The sequence below is a fragment of the Staurois parvus genome, unplaced genomic scaffold (genome assembly GCF_062004578.1).
Source record: "Staurois parvus isolate SC_StPar_1 unplaced genomic scaffold, SC_StPar_1.0 ptg000165l, whole genome shotgun sequence".
NCBI lineage: Eukaryota > Metazoa > Chordata > Amphibia > Anura > Ranidae > Staurois > Staurois parvus.
Genome location: NW_028317961.1, coordinates 5,140,855 through 5,159,463, shown reverse-complemented (window position 1 = coordinate 5,159,463; position 18,609 = coordinate 5,140,855).

The following is an 18,609-nucleotide window of genomic DNA, read 5'->3' as shown; positions in this document are numbered from 1 at the left end:
CTAACATACAATGCAGGACCATTGGTTCTGCATTATATGTGATGGTGTTAGCGTTTGACTCTTGATTGGAAGGCCTTAGAGGAGAGGTGTTGGACTGGTTGCACAGCAGGGAGAAAGGTTGCTAGAGCAAAGAAAAAAGTATTACATTCATTCCTCAACCTGTAGACCTAAGGAGCATTTAAACCTCACAGTGCAAGGAGGCCCCACTGCAAGGATGTTATTTTCTGCTGCCCAGAACGTTAAAGTTCTTTGTCTGCATGTGTTGGGGATTGCTTCTGAGAATTGCATTACAAAGCATTTGCTTGAAGACAATTCATGCCTGGTTTCCCTGTTACTGTTTGGAAAAGTTCTTGATACAATGCCTGTACAATTGTACCAGGTTAACAATTCAATGCAGAAGCCATAAAAGAGTTACATAGTTAGTCTGGCTAAAAAAAACAAAAAAACAAAAGTCTGTCCAGTTCAACCATTAAAAAAAAAAAGTTATAATCCTATACCCACAGTTGATCCAGAGGAAGACAAAAAACCCAGCAAATCATGATCCAATTTGCTCCTGCAGGGAAAAAAAAATCCTTCCTGATGCCCCAAGAAGCAATCGGATATTCTCTGGATCAACTTTACCTGTAAATGTTAGTATCCATTTATATTCTGTGTATGTAAGAAAGAATCCAGACCTTTTTTAAAGCAATCCATTGATCTGGCCAGAACCAACTCTTGAGGGAGTCTATTGCACATTTTCACAGATCTCACTGTGAAGAAACCTTTCCATATTTGGAGATTACATTTCTTTTCCTCCAGATGTAAAAAGTGCCCCCTTGTCCTCTGTGATGACCTCAAGGTGAATAACTCTACACCCAGTTCACTATATGAACCACTGATGTATTTATACATGTTGATCATATCCCCCCTTAATCTCCTCTTCTCAAGAGAGAATAAATTCAGTTCCTCTAGTCTTTCCTCATAGCTGATCTCCTCCATGTCTCTTATCAGTTTGGTTGCCCTTCTCTGTACTTTCTCTAGTTCCCCAATGTTCTTTTTGTGAATTGGTGCCCAAAACTGAACTGCATATTCCAGATGAGGTCTTACTAATGATTTGTACAGGGGTAATATGATATCTCTCTCTCTGGAGTCTATACCTCTTTTAATACAAGAGAGGATTTTGCTCGCTTTAGAAACCGCAGCTTGGCATTGCATGCCATTATTAAGCTTGTGATCTATCAGAACTACCAGATCGTTCTCCACCATTGACTCCCCCAGTTGTACTCCCCCTAGTATGTATGATGCTAAGACAACTGTACAGTTTTTTTCTGCATGGTATCAAAAGACATTGAGATATCATTGCCAAACACTCAGCAACTTCAGCAGCTGACTCTCTTACTTTTGAAGCCAGGATGACACATACCTAAAATAAAATAAATATTGCTGCTTACCTTTCACCTGCATTTCCCCCCCCAAAACTCTAAAACTACATTTTCCCCCTTGTTTGCCATATTAAGGTGAAGAAAAAGGGGGTTGCTGTTTACCATAATTAATTCTGTCAGTATTGTGCTGGCAGATCTCTTTATCAGTTATAAACTAGAATTGAGCTGTTAACAATCTCGGGGCTTGGGTTTGGCATTATGTGTTAAGGAGAGTAAACTCACTATGTTCCCCAACCGCTACAACCCTGAAAAACAGACAACACCAGAGGTCTCAAAAGACATAACCACACTCTTGAGTATCTGTGGTGTAAAACTAAATCCCAGCAAGACTTTACCTAGTATAACTCTGTCCTCTAAAAATACAAATTCCTGCCTCCACACTGTTAAACAGACAACTGAACAGAGTAGCCCAGATCCTCCTCTTCTGGAGCTCCCTGCTAGCGTTGTCTACTCCTTCTTCCTGTTGGTTCCTCCATAGTAAGTCGTGTAATGTGGGGGCACCTGTGCAGGTGCAGTCCCAAGTTGGGCTGTGTGCGTCCCCCATAGACACACAAAGTGCAGCTCAGCTATGCCTCCCGCTCCTTCCTCTCATCACTAATCTTAACATACAGGGATGAAAACACTTGAGTATTTATGTACATATTTACAATCTAAAAAAAAAAATATTCACTGTATATTAGTTAATTTACTTCAAGCTCATATAATTGACAAGCACTATTTCTCCAGCACCTCAAAAGGGGTTAATGCCAAGAAGAGGTCAGGGAGTCTAATGTGTTGATAACCTTTGGATAAATTTTTGGTGATGCAGCCCTCGTCAGACTGGGAAATCCTCAAAACTGGAAAAAAACGCACAGGTGGCGCAAACACCTAGCAAATTATCCAAGGTTTATTTGAAAAGAAAAAAGACAAAAGACATACTCACAAAATTAAGTACATGAAAAAGCCTAAACGCCACAAGGATGGCCCACAATGATGGCAGAGTGTCCGACTGGTGGTACGGTCAGCCTGCTGACGCATTTCAGGGACATATCCCCTTCCTCTGAGTTCTTCTATTTTCTTTTCAAATAAACCTTGGATAATGCTCTAGGTGTTTGCGCCACCTGTGTGCTTCTTTTTCTGATATAATTGACATATACAGTATCATTAAAAAACTTAAACAACAACAAAGTTTCCCTGCAAGGCTAAGGTTAAACACAATGGGCAAAATTACTAAGAAGTGTCTGAGACCAGTTCTTTTGCAAATGCTGTCATTGCCCATAGCCACTAATCAGTTTCTATATTTAATATCGCAGGCTATCCCCTCTTCATTCTATCATGAATGCTGCTGCCAGACTCATCCACCTTACCAACCGTTCCATATCTGCAATCCCTCTCTGCCAATCCCTCCACTGGCTTCCCATTGCCCAATGGATAAAATTCAAAACATCAACAATAACATATAAAACCATTTATAACTCTGCCCTAAATTACATCACCAATCTTGTCTCCAAATGTCGCCCAAACCTTGCTCTCTGCTCCTCTCACGACCTCCTGCTCTCTAGCTCCCTTGTCTCCTCCTCACATGCTTTTCTCCTGGACTTCTCCAGAGCCTCCCCCATCCTCTGGAACTCTCTACCCCAATCTATCAGACTATCGCCTAATCTGCCCATGTTTAGGCGATCTCTGAAAACCTACCCCTTCAGGTAAGCCTATCCCGCTTTTAGTTAATAATGGAATCTTCTATTCCTCCTATCAGTTCATTCCCCACAGTTATTAACTTTTGTACCACCAGCCCCTCCCTCTTAGATTGTAAGCTCCAAGGAGCAGGGCCCTCCAAACCCTCTTGTATTGAACTGTATCTTTGCTGTATTGTCTACCTTTATATTGTAAAGCGCTGAGCAAACTGTTGGCGCTATATAAATCCTGTATAATAATAAAAATAATTTTTCCACACAATTTAGAAAATGAAAATGTAAAAGTTGTTTGGCAGCTGAGATAAAGCTTGTCTCAAACACTGTTTATTCCCCAATTATTAAAGTGGACCCATCATGAAGAAATACGGGGGCTAGCATCCTAGTCATTATGATGTCCTAATGGCTTTAAAGGATAAGTTCACTTTTCATAACATGTTACATCCATATTTAAAATGTAACTGGTAGTATATCTGTAAATTGATTATACATTCCCTAATTCTTGTGACAAAGAAATTGATCAACATTAATGTCTGTGCTGAGCTGTTGCTGTGTAGGTGGTAGGTAGGTATGAAGGTGATGTATGTGATGGTAGTAGGTATGCAGCACCTTACTAATTAAAAGCTGCAGTGTGTAAAATTATCCACAGACTTTAGTTTAACCCAAAGATAAGAAACCATGAAGAGCTCATGTATTCACCTTCATATCAGTGATTCCTAAGCAATCTGAACTGCGATGCTGGTCTATCAATGCATAAACTGACTCCGATCAACAACAGCAGTTCTAAAGACTTGAAATTCTTGCTTGGATTTCCGGATATGTATGCAGGCTGCAAAGTTCAAACCAAATAGGTGTTGTTTGACGTGTTTTCATACAGAAGAGATCCTATTGGTCAAGCCCCCACACACCCACAGAGCGCTGGAAATGTTATTTTTAATTCCTGGCCAAAACATGTCAATGCTCAGAAAGTTTGAACAAAAGTGAAGAATGGCTTTGTACTGCCTTTAGGCATTGCTTGACATACAGGCAGCATACTGATTAGGAAAAAGGCAGATATATAATATTTGATTGAATGTTTTTCTTATGCATTTTTTTCCTTTTACCTTTTTCAGTTCTCACAGCTGTTAACCCTGTAAGGACTAGAAAGATTTCCCTATTTCAGCTATGGACCTGTTAATTTGGCAATAACTTTGTCAATTACATAAAATATCCAGGTGTTATACATTTTTTTTGGGGGGGAGGGGGGTGAAGAAAAGCAAGACCTTCTTTTACTGGTAGTGTTTTCCAAGAGTTATTTAACCACTTGCCCTCCAGAGTATTTACCCCCTTCCTGACCAGGCCATATTTTGTGATATGGCGCTTTGTTACTTTAACTCACAATTGTGCGGTCATGCAACGCTGCGCCCAAATGAAATGTATGTCCTTTTTTCCCACAAATAGAGCTTTTGGTGGTATTTGATGAGGTTTTATATTTTGCACTATAAACAAAAAAAGGCCGACAGTTTTGAAAAAAAAACTATATTTTGGACGTTTTGCCATAAAACATATCCAGTAAAAAAATGTAAAAAATCAAATTTCCTCATAAATTTAGGCCAAAATGTATTCTGCTTCATGCCTTTGCTAAAAAAAAATCCCAATATGTGAAAAAATTAATAGGTTTATGTGAAAGTTATAGCGTCTACAAATGGCAATATATATACTGGAATTTGTATTTTAATTTTTTTATAATAGTAATGGCGGCGATCAGCGACTTATAGCGTGACTGCGGCAGGCATTCTGACACTGGGGGGGAACTGACTAACTACCATTGACATTCCAATTACACTAATAAAAAGCACTGACACTGTACTAATGACACTGGAAGGGAAGGAATTAACATCTGGGGGGATCAAAGGGTTAACTGTGTGCTCTGTGCTGTTTTACTGTGTGCTGTGTTTTACTAGGGAGACATGCTGTGCAGAAAAATACACATCAGCATGTCTTTGCTGGCAGGAGAAAGACCTATGTTGTTTACACACAGGTCTCTCCCCTGTCAGTGTTACTCTGCAATCGCTGGGTGCCAGCGGGGGAATCTCCGGCCGGGATCCGGTGATTGACATCCATAGCCACCATAGGCGACGCGGTTAAGGCGGCACGCGCGTTCTCCCTACCGGGAAATGCAAATCATATATATATATATATGAGTTTGAGCAGCCCTGCCACCTTGTAGCAGTAGTTCTGCTACAGGGTGGTGGGCAACTAGTTAATTTTGTAAAGGTTTTATAGGCAAAAACAAACAATAGTAAAATGTGACCATTGATAGTTTTGAAACAACCAATGAGAGCTAACACTTTTTTTCTGTGATTTGCCTTGTTTATCATGGAACTAAGGGCTCATTTTCACCATTGCCGCTCTCTGAAAAATGATCAATGGTTAGCTTTTTAGAGGAGAATTGACAGGCGGCTGGCCCGCGATATGCCCTCAACACCTGTTTTAATTCTGAAAAGCCTGCACAACAGCATCATAGCTTTAGCAAGTTTTGACAATAATAACTGGAAGCTAATTGGTTTCTATGCAGAGCTGCACCAGATTTTTCACCAAGCAGTTTTAGTAGATGACCCCATTGTGCTCTTGAGGCAAATACATACTACAAAGAGATATGCTTTATTCATGTTTAAAGTTCAAGTTTAAGTAAGGCTTAGATGGACTTCTGCTGAACTGGACTGCTGGAAAACGTTCTTCAATCAGCAGCTTGCAGCCAATATGATGCAGCGCTGATTAGTGGCAGAATACAATGTGCAAGCGGGGGGGGGGGATTACTACATCCACCTTGCCCATGTGAGTGCAGGAAAAAAAAAACTAACTGTGCATATCCATCTTTAAGTTCTTTCTGAACAATATTACCAATTAAAAGCAGGCTTCAGTAATGAAAAGGAGTGCACCTTTTGAACAATGCTCACACATTGGTTGAAGCATTGTACTGTGCCAGGTAAGTCTCACAGGAAGAAGATAACATATACAGTATACTATATTTCCAAAATATTAGGATATCCCTCTAAATCATTGGATTCAGGTGTTCCAATCACATCCATGGCCACAGGTGTATAAAATCAAGCACCCAGGCATGCAGACTGCTTCTACAAACATTTGTGAAAGAATGGGTCACTCTCAGGAGCTCAGTGAATTAAAGCATCGTGATAGGCTTCCACCTATACAAAATCTCCATCTATGAAACTTCCTTGCTACTAAATATTCCACTGTCAATTGTTAGTGGTATTATAATTAAGTGAAAACAACTGGGAACAACAGCAACTCAGCCACGAAGTGGTAGGCCACGTAAAATGACAGAGCGGGGTCAGTGCATGCTGAAGTGCACAGTGCGCAGAAGTCACCAACTGTCTGCAGAGTCAATATCTAAAGACCTCCAAACTTTGTGTGGCCTCCAGATTAGCACAACAACAGTGTGTAGAGAGCTTCATGGAATAGGTTTCCATGGCCGAGCAGCTGCATCTAAGCCTTACATCACCAAGTGCAATGCACAGCATCAGATGCAGTGGTATAAAGCACACTGCCACTAGACTCTAGAGTAGTGTAGATGTGTTCTCTGGAGTGATGAATCAAGCTTCTCTGCCTGGCAATCTGATGGCAGCTTCCAGGACAACGGTACTTATATAACTGCATTGTGCCAATTTTAAAGTTCGGTGGAGGGGGGATTATGGTGTGGGGTTGCTTTTCAGGGGTTTGGCTTGGCCCCTTAGTTCCAGTGCACAGAACTCTTAAGGCGTCAGCATACCAAGACATTTTAGACAATTTCATGCTCCCAGCTTTGTGGGAACAGTTTGGGGATGGCCCCTTCCTGCTCCAACATGAGTGCGCAGCATTGCACAAAGTAAAGTCCATAAAGACATGGCTAAACGAGTCTGAGGTGGAGGAACTTGACTGGCCTCAACAGAGTCTTGACCTCAACCTGATAGAACACCTTTGGGATGAATTAGAGCAGAGACCGCAAGCCAGGCCTTCTCGTCCGACATCAGTGCCTGACCTCTCAAATGCAATTCTGGAAGAATGGTCAGACATTCCCATAGACACACTCCTAAATCTTGTGGACAGCCTTCCCAGAAGAGTTGAAGTGGTTATAGCTGCAAAGGGTGGGCCAACTCAATATTTAACCCTACAAACTAAAACTGGGGAACCATTAAAGTTCATGTGTGTGTAAGTGCAGGCGTCCCAATACTTTTGGCAATATGTATATTATTTATACTCTGTGATAGTTCCAGAAAAAGCAGTAAGTGATATAGAAGGTAAATAATGTCTTAAAATAGAGCAGTAGCTGAGGCTGAAGGTTATGTTTATAGTACCTTACAGAAGGCAGTAGATTTTGTGAATATCAGCCATATAATTGTATTTTTTATGCAATATAAGCGTTTTCATTTTGTTCTCCCTCCCCAGTCAAATAATTGAAAGTGTGATCTTTGTAACTGATCCAGTTGTGGCAAAATAACTGTAAATTACAGTCTCAGTAGAGTTAAATATGAAAAACCTGCGCTTGTGTTAGAAATGTGAAACCAACATGAATGATCTGCAAACACACTGTGAGATACTTGCCATAGACACCAAATCTTATATAGACACTGTGTTGCACAAAAAAATGTGTGCTAAAGTCCCATCAACTAATGAAGAGAATTTACACTGTGACCAGTTCAAACAGAAATGTGGGTCAAAAAAAATGCACTGTTTCTGGCTTCTTTCACAAGGGTCGATCAAGAGACCACAGTTTGGAGAGTGGAGGGTTGCTGACAGGGGCAGTCACAGCTCAAATTGTGGATGATCTACCAAGAATTGGCTGAAATTCAAGCTTTGTATGGCCACTTTTTTAGTTCTTTATTGGTAATGAAGCCTGCAGTTTGAAGTAGAACATCCACTTCATCTCTATTATAAAAGTACTGATTTAATTTGAGTGGGGAGCTATTTATTTTTAGAGCCATGTGATCCAGCCATCCACCATTACCTAGAGAGGGGAGTTCCTTAAATCAGGCACCTACACCCGTCCATCCCTTAAAGGGATCTCTGGCCAGCTGGATCCCGTTATCTTCCTGTGAGCTCCTGAGAGCACCACCATACCTAGAGGGAGGATTATTCTGGATTAGGACCATATCCAACTCCTAAAGGGGACCTCTACATATTCATATAATGCGTATATACATTACGCATCTGGTGAGTGTGTAATTTTACCACACTATTTGGAGCACCATCATTTGGATTCTACTGTTAATTTTCACCCAGATCTGCACAGACTGTAACCTTTTAATTTGGCATATTATATGTTTTTGGACAATAGCAATATATTTATATGTTTTTAGCACTGCACCTTTTTCTTCTAGTAGAAATGTGGGTCAGAAACGTCCAAATATGTGTTCCCACACCAAAGGGAGATCTCTGACACCAAATAACCACAATTCAAGGCATACCGCAAAACCATGACTCTCCGGTCATAGATCAGTCATGGGTAGCATGTGATGAAAGTGGTCTACAGCAGGTAAAGCTTCCAAATTTCTTCTAAATGAGTCACCAATTGGCTACAAGTGATGGAGCCCCCAACTTGTCCTCAATCCACTTGTCCAACTTCAAATGTGCTCAGAGAAAACCAAGAGACCAGAGGCTCCACACCATGTAAAATCCAAGATATTAAATTTATTAAAGCATACAATTGCACTTACAGATAAAATCACAGTAACTGTGCTTTAAAAATACAATTCCAGCTGGCAAATGCTAACTTCTGGGTCCAACTTCTGTTTGAGCAAAAATGTCAGCGAGTAACTCTGGCCTTCATGGTTCGTCATAGCGGACATCTTCCATGCCGATATTATCTTCCCAGAAATGAAGGGGCTTGTTATTCCCTTGTGTGAAAAACTATTGCAAGCCTTTACTTCAAAGTCTTTCTTTCATATGGTAGTAATGTGGGCACTTTTTGAAATAGGTAATGTAACCATTTGGCAGGACATGTGTCTTGAAAGAAGAAACTGTAGAAGATCTTCTGACATTACCCAGACAGACGTTGCCTATGATAACCCAGCCTGGTCCAGATGTTGGGCATATGGTGCATTTAATGAAACACAATAGGTACTCTATCCCTTTAAATCATGAATTATTATACACAATGAAAAAATATCCTAAAATACTTTAAATATAAATGTTTCAATCAGCTCAATGTGATGTGACAAATCATACTTTCAATCAGTGATTTGGATATAAACGTACAAGTGCACTGTCCCTTGTAAAATCGTATCAGCAATGGTGTCAAAAACTACAGTGAATGCAAACTGTTCCTTCAGGACACTAGGCTGCATTCACTAAAGAAGATTGCATGTGGTATTTAGGTGATCTGACATATTTTATTCAAATATTGCATGTGATGCTCAAAATGTCAATTCACTATCCCTTTATGAGGTATTTACCTCAAAAACCAATAACGCTTGGTAAATACCTCATACAATGGTGTAAGAGTCAATTCACTAAAGGAAATAAATAAATAAAAGCATGTGTTAAATAAGTAGTGGTCCAGGCATGTGGTATTAAAGGAATGTTAAAGAGAATGTAAAAATATAATAGTCAGTTTGGAGTAGTCTCTGACTTTTTCGATCAGTGATCTCTCAACAGTAATGCATAGAAACCTAAATGTAGATACAAATACAAAAATATTGGAAATGCAGTTGTGCCAGAACAGAAAATTAGATAAAGCTTCACTGTATGAAGAACCCAATCGCATGCATGGAAAATAAAAAAAAAAAGTCACTACAAACATAATACAACGTACATGCATACCACAATGGTCTAATCCCTTGTTAGAACATACGTCATATGTAGTGGGCATACTGTACTTTTTCACAGTTATTAAGTGTTCTTGCATGGCAAGACCACTTACTGTTATCTCACATATATATTCTTATTATTATAGCCAAATTTACCACCCTAACTGCTCCCACAGTTTTTACACTACATACACAGTAATATACCGAAACGTGAGGATTGTTCCCGATTGGTGTGCTATTACTTTGTGGAACGTTTCGCCGAATGGTTCTCAAAATATCAGTGTTTTTGTGGTGAAATTGGTCCCATAGGAATGAATGGCGGAATGTTCAAAACTAGAGTGGGAACTGACAAAAGCTAGAGTGTGAGCTGAAAAATCAGGACATGATTTCTAAACTGCCATCACTCCCTCATTTTCAAGGCCACCTACACAAATCTTATATCAAAACGTTCAGCTATCCCTGCTACCACTAAAAATTTCCACGGCTTAGCCATAGTCCTGATAGTTTTCACAATATGACCATTTGTTTGCAACTCATGCCGCCCAGCTCAAGCCACTCCACTCAGTTACTCCGCCCACTCCAGTTGTGGACTACTGGTAGAGGCAAGAACACTTCACACAATTTCCCCAGAAATTGTAGCTTTTCTAGTTTTTAAAGATATCTTTGGCTCAAATATTTGCAAGACAGAACCAGATTAAGAATAGACAAGTATTCTTACAATGGTGTGGAACAAAGATATAGCAAATATCACCAAATATCACAGCAAAAATATTTTAAAGTGTAACTAAAGACAAAACATTCTTTTTAATTTTGGATAGAATAATGGAGGGTTAAAACCCATGTTAAGTTTTTTCCATCTGTGTCCCATTAGGGAGATTTCTGTTGTCTGATGTCACCCCAAAATATGGGAATTTCTTTTTATTTTAATTTCAGTGATAAGGAGAAGCAGTAAAAATAGAGAGAGAGAATCTTTATAATGGGGGCACAGACAGAAATAAAAACTGACAGGTATTCTAATCCCTCTTCATGTTATCCATCCTACTGGATATGATGTCATGAGATAAAATATCAAATTTTGAAAAAAATTAAGAGGTATTTTACCGTAGTTCCTAAAGTGGTAGATATCGCTTTGTGAATGAAGCCCAATGTGTTGTGACAAATCACACTTATTCCAGTGATCACTTCAATGTTCCCTTACCACCATATGTGCAAACTCCTTAGAATAACCTCTAGAGTAAAGGTCTGCTGCATTTATAGTAATCAGTATCACAACTTTATCCAGGAAGTTTGGTCAGCATCAATGCACAGGTAAACTTGCTATTCTCAAATACAGCATCACAGTCAACAACATAAAGAGGGGAACATAAAAGAACCACCTAGTGTGGTACCACTTAAAAAGGCTCATGTGCGGCAGTGCTTACAAGCCTGTCTCATATACTTTATACTGTGAGTACCTCTCTATGAATAAAATGTATGCTTTTTCAGTGGTATCACATGATGCTGTAAGACTTTTCATGTCTTTTGTTTGATACAACTAGGTTTTATTAAGCTTTTTCAAAATGAAAATTCAATTGGCCTTAATTTACTATGTGACTTATGCTAAAAAGTTGTTGGACTGCATTTTGCTTAGCTTCAACATCCACAGATATTCAGATCTAAAACATGTCATTAATCTCTGTCATGTAACCCCCCCCCCACCCCCCCCCCCCCCCATTCCTCTTATTTATGTAAACCTGTGTTATTCTTTAACCACTTGCTGTCCGGAACAATTTTTTTTTTCACACACGCTAAAATTGGAAATTTGAAAGTCAAATACTTACCACAATTTTCCTTTCCTGACAAGCTCCATGGCAGCACAGCTAGGTAGGTCCCACCCACCCCCTACAGTGACAGGATCATAGTTCTAAATTTCAACCTGCTCCCAGCTCAGCATTACATAACCAGACTCTTCAGATTGGGCAGGGAAACTGCGCTGCCATGGAGCTTGTCATGAAAGGAAAATTGTAGTAAGTATTTGACATTAAATTTTCCATTTTCTCTGACAGTCCATGTCAACACACTTGGGAAATAACTAGTCACACAAGTGAGGAATAATGCTACACACTCTTTGATGTATCTGCCAAACGCGACTGTCATTAAGGCTGGTGGCTCTGTATAGTAATGAGCCATGAATGTATATATTCATGCCCATGTAGCTGCCTGGCAGATCGTCTCTGGGGACACTCGGCATGTTGCCACCCACGAGGTTGATACACTTTTAGTGGAGTATGCTGTGACCCCCTCCAGCACAGGTAATCATTCTACTTGTAGGCCAAGGAAATGAGCTTCACCAGCTGTAACGGAACTGACCTAGACTGAGCTTGCGTACTTCCGTTAGACTAGCGCTCCCCCTTCCGAACACTGACAACAGACACCACAGCCGACCATACAAGACTAGATGACTTTATTTGAACACAGATACAAGATATATACACTCAGGGGACAATCCCCCCTCCCTGCATAATGACACAGGGTGGAGCAATCTACATTTAGTAACAAGAGACACACAGGTATTCAAACTTCACACCAGCAGACAGTCCCATCAGGAGGGAGGGCTGCTGGAGACACCCCCCACTAAGCTAATACACATAAACACATACATCCCATAATAGTTTGCTCCCAAGCCAGACAAACAATAGAACAATAAGATGCAGCCACATAACATCAAACAATCAACAAACCCCACCCCACCTATCTCCTACACATGTCTACACAGTATGAGACAAACCCACACAATATTAGGATAGATCACCCTGTACCCCTAACCGGCACAGGGTGATTTACACATAAGAGGGATATGGGGAGCTGAGTAAGGGGTCTCCCCACCTCTCCAAAGGGAGCTGGGTTTCATGGGCCCCCCACCCAAAGTGACTCCCGTCACACCAGCCAAGAGGCAATAATCCTGTTGGAAGCCTTGAAACCTTTACATGCTCCTCCTGGATTGACAAACAGGTGCTCTGGACTCCTGATGCCAGATGTCACATTGATTTAATATTAGAAAGCTTGCCCATATCCAATAGGCTAACTTCTTGAGTAATCCCTGAGAGAAACATAGGAAGGACAATCTCTTGCACAATATGGAATCTGGATGCCACTTTAGGCACAAATATGAACATCAAAGTGAAAACCACTCTGTCTGTGAAGAATGTGAGAAAGGGTTCTATAAACCCCAAGGCCACTAATTCAGACACTCATCTGGCTAACATACTGCCACCAGGAAAGCAGTTTTCAGCAAGAGTATATATAATTGAAAGTATCTGATGGCAAAACGTCCAATGCTAATGGGAGTAGGGGCGGACTGACCATTTGGAAACTCGGGCACTGCCGAGGGGCCCGGGGTCAGTAGGGGGCCCCATGAAACACCCCAGGTACCTTTTTCATAGGCTTTTTTGAGTTTTGGCAAGGACACAGGGGTCCCAAGATCCCCTATTACCCAGTGGCCCCATGAGTTGTCAGTCCGCCCCTGAATGGGAGATTCCACTTCAGGAAGAACAATATGTTAGGAGGTTTCAGCAAAATTGCAGTTTTGAAGAACTGTATAATTAAAGTGTTGGATGCCCAATGTATGCAGGTGAAGGCAGAGATAGCCAAAATGTTGGCCTTTAGCATACTTACGCATAGTCCTAAATCAAGCCTGCCTGCAGAAACTCCAGAGCATGACAGAGTTGTGGAGAGCCCAGTGCAAAACTTTGACCTGCAGCAATTCTGTGAGTTTAGGACATATTCTGCTATAAGCGCTGTTAGTGCTGTCCTTCCTTGCCTTCATAAGAGTATTCATGACTTTTACAGAGCACCAAAGATCTATTAGCTTCTGCCTCTCAAGACCCAAGCCATCAGCTTGAGCATGTCCAGTGTTGGATGACAAATGGGACTTTGGAGCAGATTAATTGATCTTACTGGCAGAGGAAGTGGATCCTTGACACTCATTAGAAGGAGCAGAGAGTACCAAGGCCCCTTTGTAGCACAGAGATGGACGCGGTTCAACCTTTTTGCTCCAACCTCCATCTTGGCAAAGGACCGTCCACCTTGTACAAATATATCTTTCCTCATCCCCTTCCTTCTCTGCTCATCCACAGTGACATGTGGCCTGAGTGATGAGAAGTGTTGCAGGCAGCCAAAGCACAGCAGGGAGCGCCAGGCTATAAAACCTCATGAGCTGGGTGCCACGCTGTCTAAGAAACTGTGCAATCTGGCACATCGTAAAAGTCCATCACTGAACTTCAAAAGACCTTCCAAGGGTTCGTAAAAACAGACTTAGTTTTAAAAACTCACTTTTCATATACAGTTGTGTTTAAAATAATAGCAGTCAGACATCACTAACCTGATCAATCACTGTTTTTGGTAGAAATGATATTTCTACATGGCAAATAATTTACTAGCAGGTGTAGTAGAGTAATAGAAATCCAACAGACCCAACAGCCATGACATGTATGCTGCAGTGTGGAGTTCTATTAGTGAGGTCATTCATTCTTTGAAAAACAGGTGGCAATTATTGCCCTTATTTAAGGAAGGAAGGCAGCAAATGTTGTACATGCTGATTACAGTGTATTTCTCTCTGAAATTCTGAGGAAAATGGGTTGTTCCAGATATTGTTCAGAAGAACAGCGTACCTTGATTAAAAAGTTGATTGGAGAGGGGAAAACATATAAAGAAGTGCAGAAAATGATAGGCTGGCTGCTCTGCTAAAATGATCGCAAATGCTTTAAAATGGCAACCAAAACCTGAAAGACGTGGAAGAAAGCTAAAAACTACCATTCAAATGGATAGAAGAATAGCCACAATGGCAAGGACTCAGCCAACAATCAGCTCCAGAAAGATCAAAGAAGGTCTAAAGTTACCTGTGAGGACTGTTACAAATAGAAGATGCCTATGTGAAGCCAAGCTATCTGCAAGAAGCCCCCGCAAAGTCCCACTGTTGAAAAAAAGACATGTGCTGAAGAGGTTACAATTTGCCAAAGAGCACATTGACTGGCCTAAAGAGAAATGCCGCAACATTTTGTGGACTGATGAAAGTAAGATTGTTCTTTTTGGGTCTAGTGGCCGGAGACAGTTTGTCAGGCGACCCCCAAACACTGAATTCAAGCCACAGTACACTGTGAAGACAGTGAAGCATGGTTGGGCAAGCATCATGATATGGGGATGTTTCTTATACTACGCTGTTGGGCCTATTTATCGCATACCAGGGATCATGGATCAGAATACATCAGAATACTTGAAGAGTATTGTCATGCTGCCTTATGCTGAAGAGGAAATGCCTTTGAAATGGATGTTCCAACAAGACAACGACCCTAAACACACCAGTAAACGTGCAACATCTTGGTTCCAGACCAACAAGAGTGGCTAGCCCAATCCCCGGATCTTAATCCAATAGAAAACTTGTGGGGTGACATCAAAAATGCAGTTTCTGAGGCAAAACCAAGAAATAGAGAAGAACTGTGGAATGTAGTCCAATCATCCCAATCAATACCTGTTCACAGGTGCCAGAAGTTGGTTGACTCCATGCAACACAGATGTACAGCAGTTCTCAGAAACAGTGCTTATACAACTAAATATTAATTGATTCAAAGGAAAGCAAAATCTTCAAACATTTTTCAGTTTATATAGTGAATGTTTGAGTTTGTAAAGAAGAATACAAACATTGCTATTTTTTTGAACAGTCTAATATTCACTTTTCTTCAATTTTTTTAGAGGAACAACACAAATTTGATATATTTTTCTTCATGTTTTGATTTGGAATAGAATGTGTAGTGTTCCCAATGCATTTGTGTGTATGGAAATAAAATCTATTAGAACGATTTTGAGCTTTATTTCCTTTTTTCAACACACTGCTATTATTTTGAACACAACTGTAAGTTGATATCTTCACATAGGATATAATTACCAAAACATGGAGCCTATATTCGGAAGGCTCAGTTTAAGGCCATTCTCCTGGTTTGTGACACCCCTTAGCTGGCATACATAGGAAAGCAGAAAAGTATATCTCTTGAACCATTCAAGTGCATATTTCATGTTTCATCTCTAACCATTCCGCAGATGCGGCTGAGTATTAATATACTAATGCCCAAGCTGACAAATGTACCTAAGAAAAGTTATGAGCCAAAATATAAGCTATGAGAGATTCTGGTTGTACTTAAGTCTCCTCCCAACACCCCCTCCCCAAAAGGAGACGATTGGTTACTACTCCCAATAGACACCCTGCTGGGATTTGCTAGAAAAAGGGCTGTTAAGCTTGGTGTGTGAGAGAGAAAGCAGAGTCTCTGTAAGGGATTTCCGGCAAGAAGAATCGTGATCGGGAACGCGCATGCGCATAGGAATTCCCACAGAAGAATTGCCGGTTGTGCGCATGCGCGCAGGAATGCGCGATCGCGCACATGCACGTGCACACGCACGGCGAAGATTGGCGCCAGATGCCCATTTAAGGAGTGCCTCTGCTCAGGTTCAGTGCTGACTGGTCTTCAGCTCCCCCCGTGTCCTGCTTGTTTCTGTACAATTCCTCCGTTACCAGCCCGGCTTGTTCCTGACCTGACTTCGATTACTCTTCTGCTACCAGTTCCTGACTTCGGCTCTGCTCCTGACTTTGGCTTTTCCTTCTGATTCTGTACCACGCTGCCCGACTGTTGATGACCCTGGCTATCCTATGACTCTGCTCCAGTCTCTTGTCCTTGCTACCTACCTTGATCTGCTGCACATCTGGCAATCCACAAAACCTGCTCTGCCTATTATTACGGTGCCCAAATCAGAGGATCATCTACCTTCCAAGGTCATCATCTGCAAGAGCTGCAAATAACCACCACTGGCGCTTTTGTCCCCCTGGTCCCTAGACTCCTTCTGTTCCAACATCAGCGGGGTCAGGGCTAGTGACACATGTGAGGCCATCCTCGTCAATTCAGTCTCCCATCAGGTACGTGACAGTTTTGCTATAACATCGAAACTGAGAGAGAGACCAGAAATCCTTTTTGAGCTCATAAGACTTAAAACTGCTTAACCCAAGGCTGCTTGGCAAGTACTTTAACCCCCTTTCTGTTACCTCTTTGCTGTGCTATTATTCTCTGTATATTTATATATATATTGGTTACATCTTTTTTCTGTAAATACTTTTATTGCACCCTTTTGACCTTACTTACTTTCTGAAAGTGTTGAACTGTTTCTAAAGCTCTTTAATGCAACTTACGAATTCCTGCCCCTGAAGAGCGCTACTATGTGTGTTTAACCCTCTGTATAACCTGTCTGCGGTGACAGTGGTATACAGACGATTATTTCAACCATCCTAATGTTATTGCTGATATTGCCAAGTTTCCTCTTTCTCTGTACAAAAAGGAGATGGTTGCAGTGTGAAGGGTTAATTCCGTAATTAACCTGACCCAGTAACAATCGTGCTCAGGCTGCCGGTACATCGATTGTGGTCCATTAGCTGGAAAATCGTTGTGCAGGGTGCAGCTGGGCGTGGCATTGTTACGCATGTGACATTGCGGTTTTAGATTGGCTAGTCCTTTGGTCACGAGTTTGGTGAGAAGGGCAGGGATCTGACCCCGCGATCGTCACACCCTTCAACCAATCTGCCAAAACTGTTACCTTTCCTGTCACAATCTCTGCAAGAATTGGAGGGATTGGCAAAAAATGCATAAGCTTTCTTGAAGATCCCTTCCACAACGAGTGCATCCACCCCAACTGCCTGCAGATGCTGGATCCTGGAATAGAACCTTGGCAACTTAGTGCTGACTGGGAATGTGACAAGGTCCACCTCTGAAAGGGACAACCACGCTGTTAGTCCTTGAAAGCCAAGTGGCAATAGGAACCATTTGTTGTTATCCAGGGCTGTCCTGGACCAAATTCCACCTGAAGATTCTTCTGGCCGGGCACACAGACTGCTGATAGCTGCAGGAAATTGACTTGGGCCCACTCTAGAATCAGAGAGACCTTCTTCAGGATGGAAAGATTGTGAGCACTCCCCCGCTTCTGGATGCAAACCAAAGCAAGTGTGTTGTCTAACGTCATTCGGACCTATCCAACCCAGGCCACTGGCCGTGAGCCCATTGAAATAGGGCTCTCCAACTACTTTGCTGGTGTCTGACTGCACCATCAGCCACTAGGTCATCAGAAGGGAATGACACTGCAGAAGATTTTGCTTCTCTGGCCACCAATTTGGGCTCGCTTTCTTACAGGGCATTATCCATATCTTCTGACCTAGGCCCTCTGACCACTACCTGTCCAGAAACCTGAATTGAAGGGGAGTTCCACTGAACCTACCTGACCTGCTGGAATAAGGCATTTTCTGTTGCCTATTCTAAGATGTGAAGAGCAAATCCCCCAAAAATAACTGGAAGTGCTTGCCTTGAGGGAACACACTTCTGAGACCAAAGTTGTACCTATATCAAAAGAAGAACAACCAAGTGCTCATAAGACATTTATGGATGGCACAATCCTGAAAATACCAGAAAGCATCCTGACATGGAGGCCTTTGGTGATTTTCTTATGCTAGCTTTCCAGTTTTTCATGGACTCCCAGCCAGTTTCATAAGGGACACACTGATCCAATGGGTGACTACAAATGCTGAACACCTTGCTCTTCAAAAGGGCATAATTTTGACCTTCTGCTGTGACAACATGCTTATTTGTGCTATTCTTGTAGAACAAGCATTTAAAGTGGTTATAAAGCTTCGTGTTTTTTTAAAAAATTTTTAAAATTAAAATA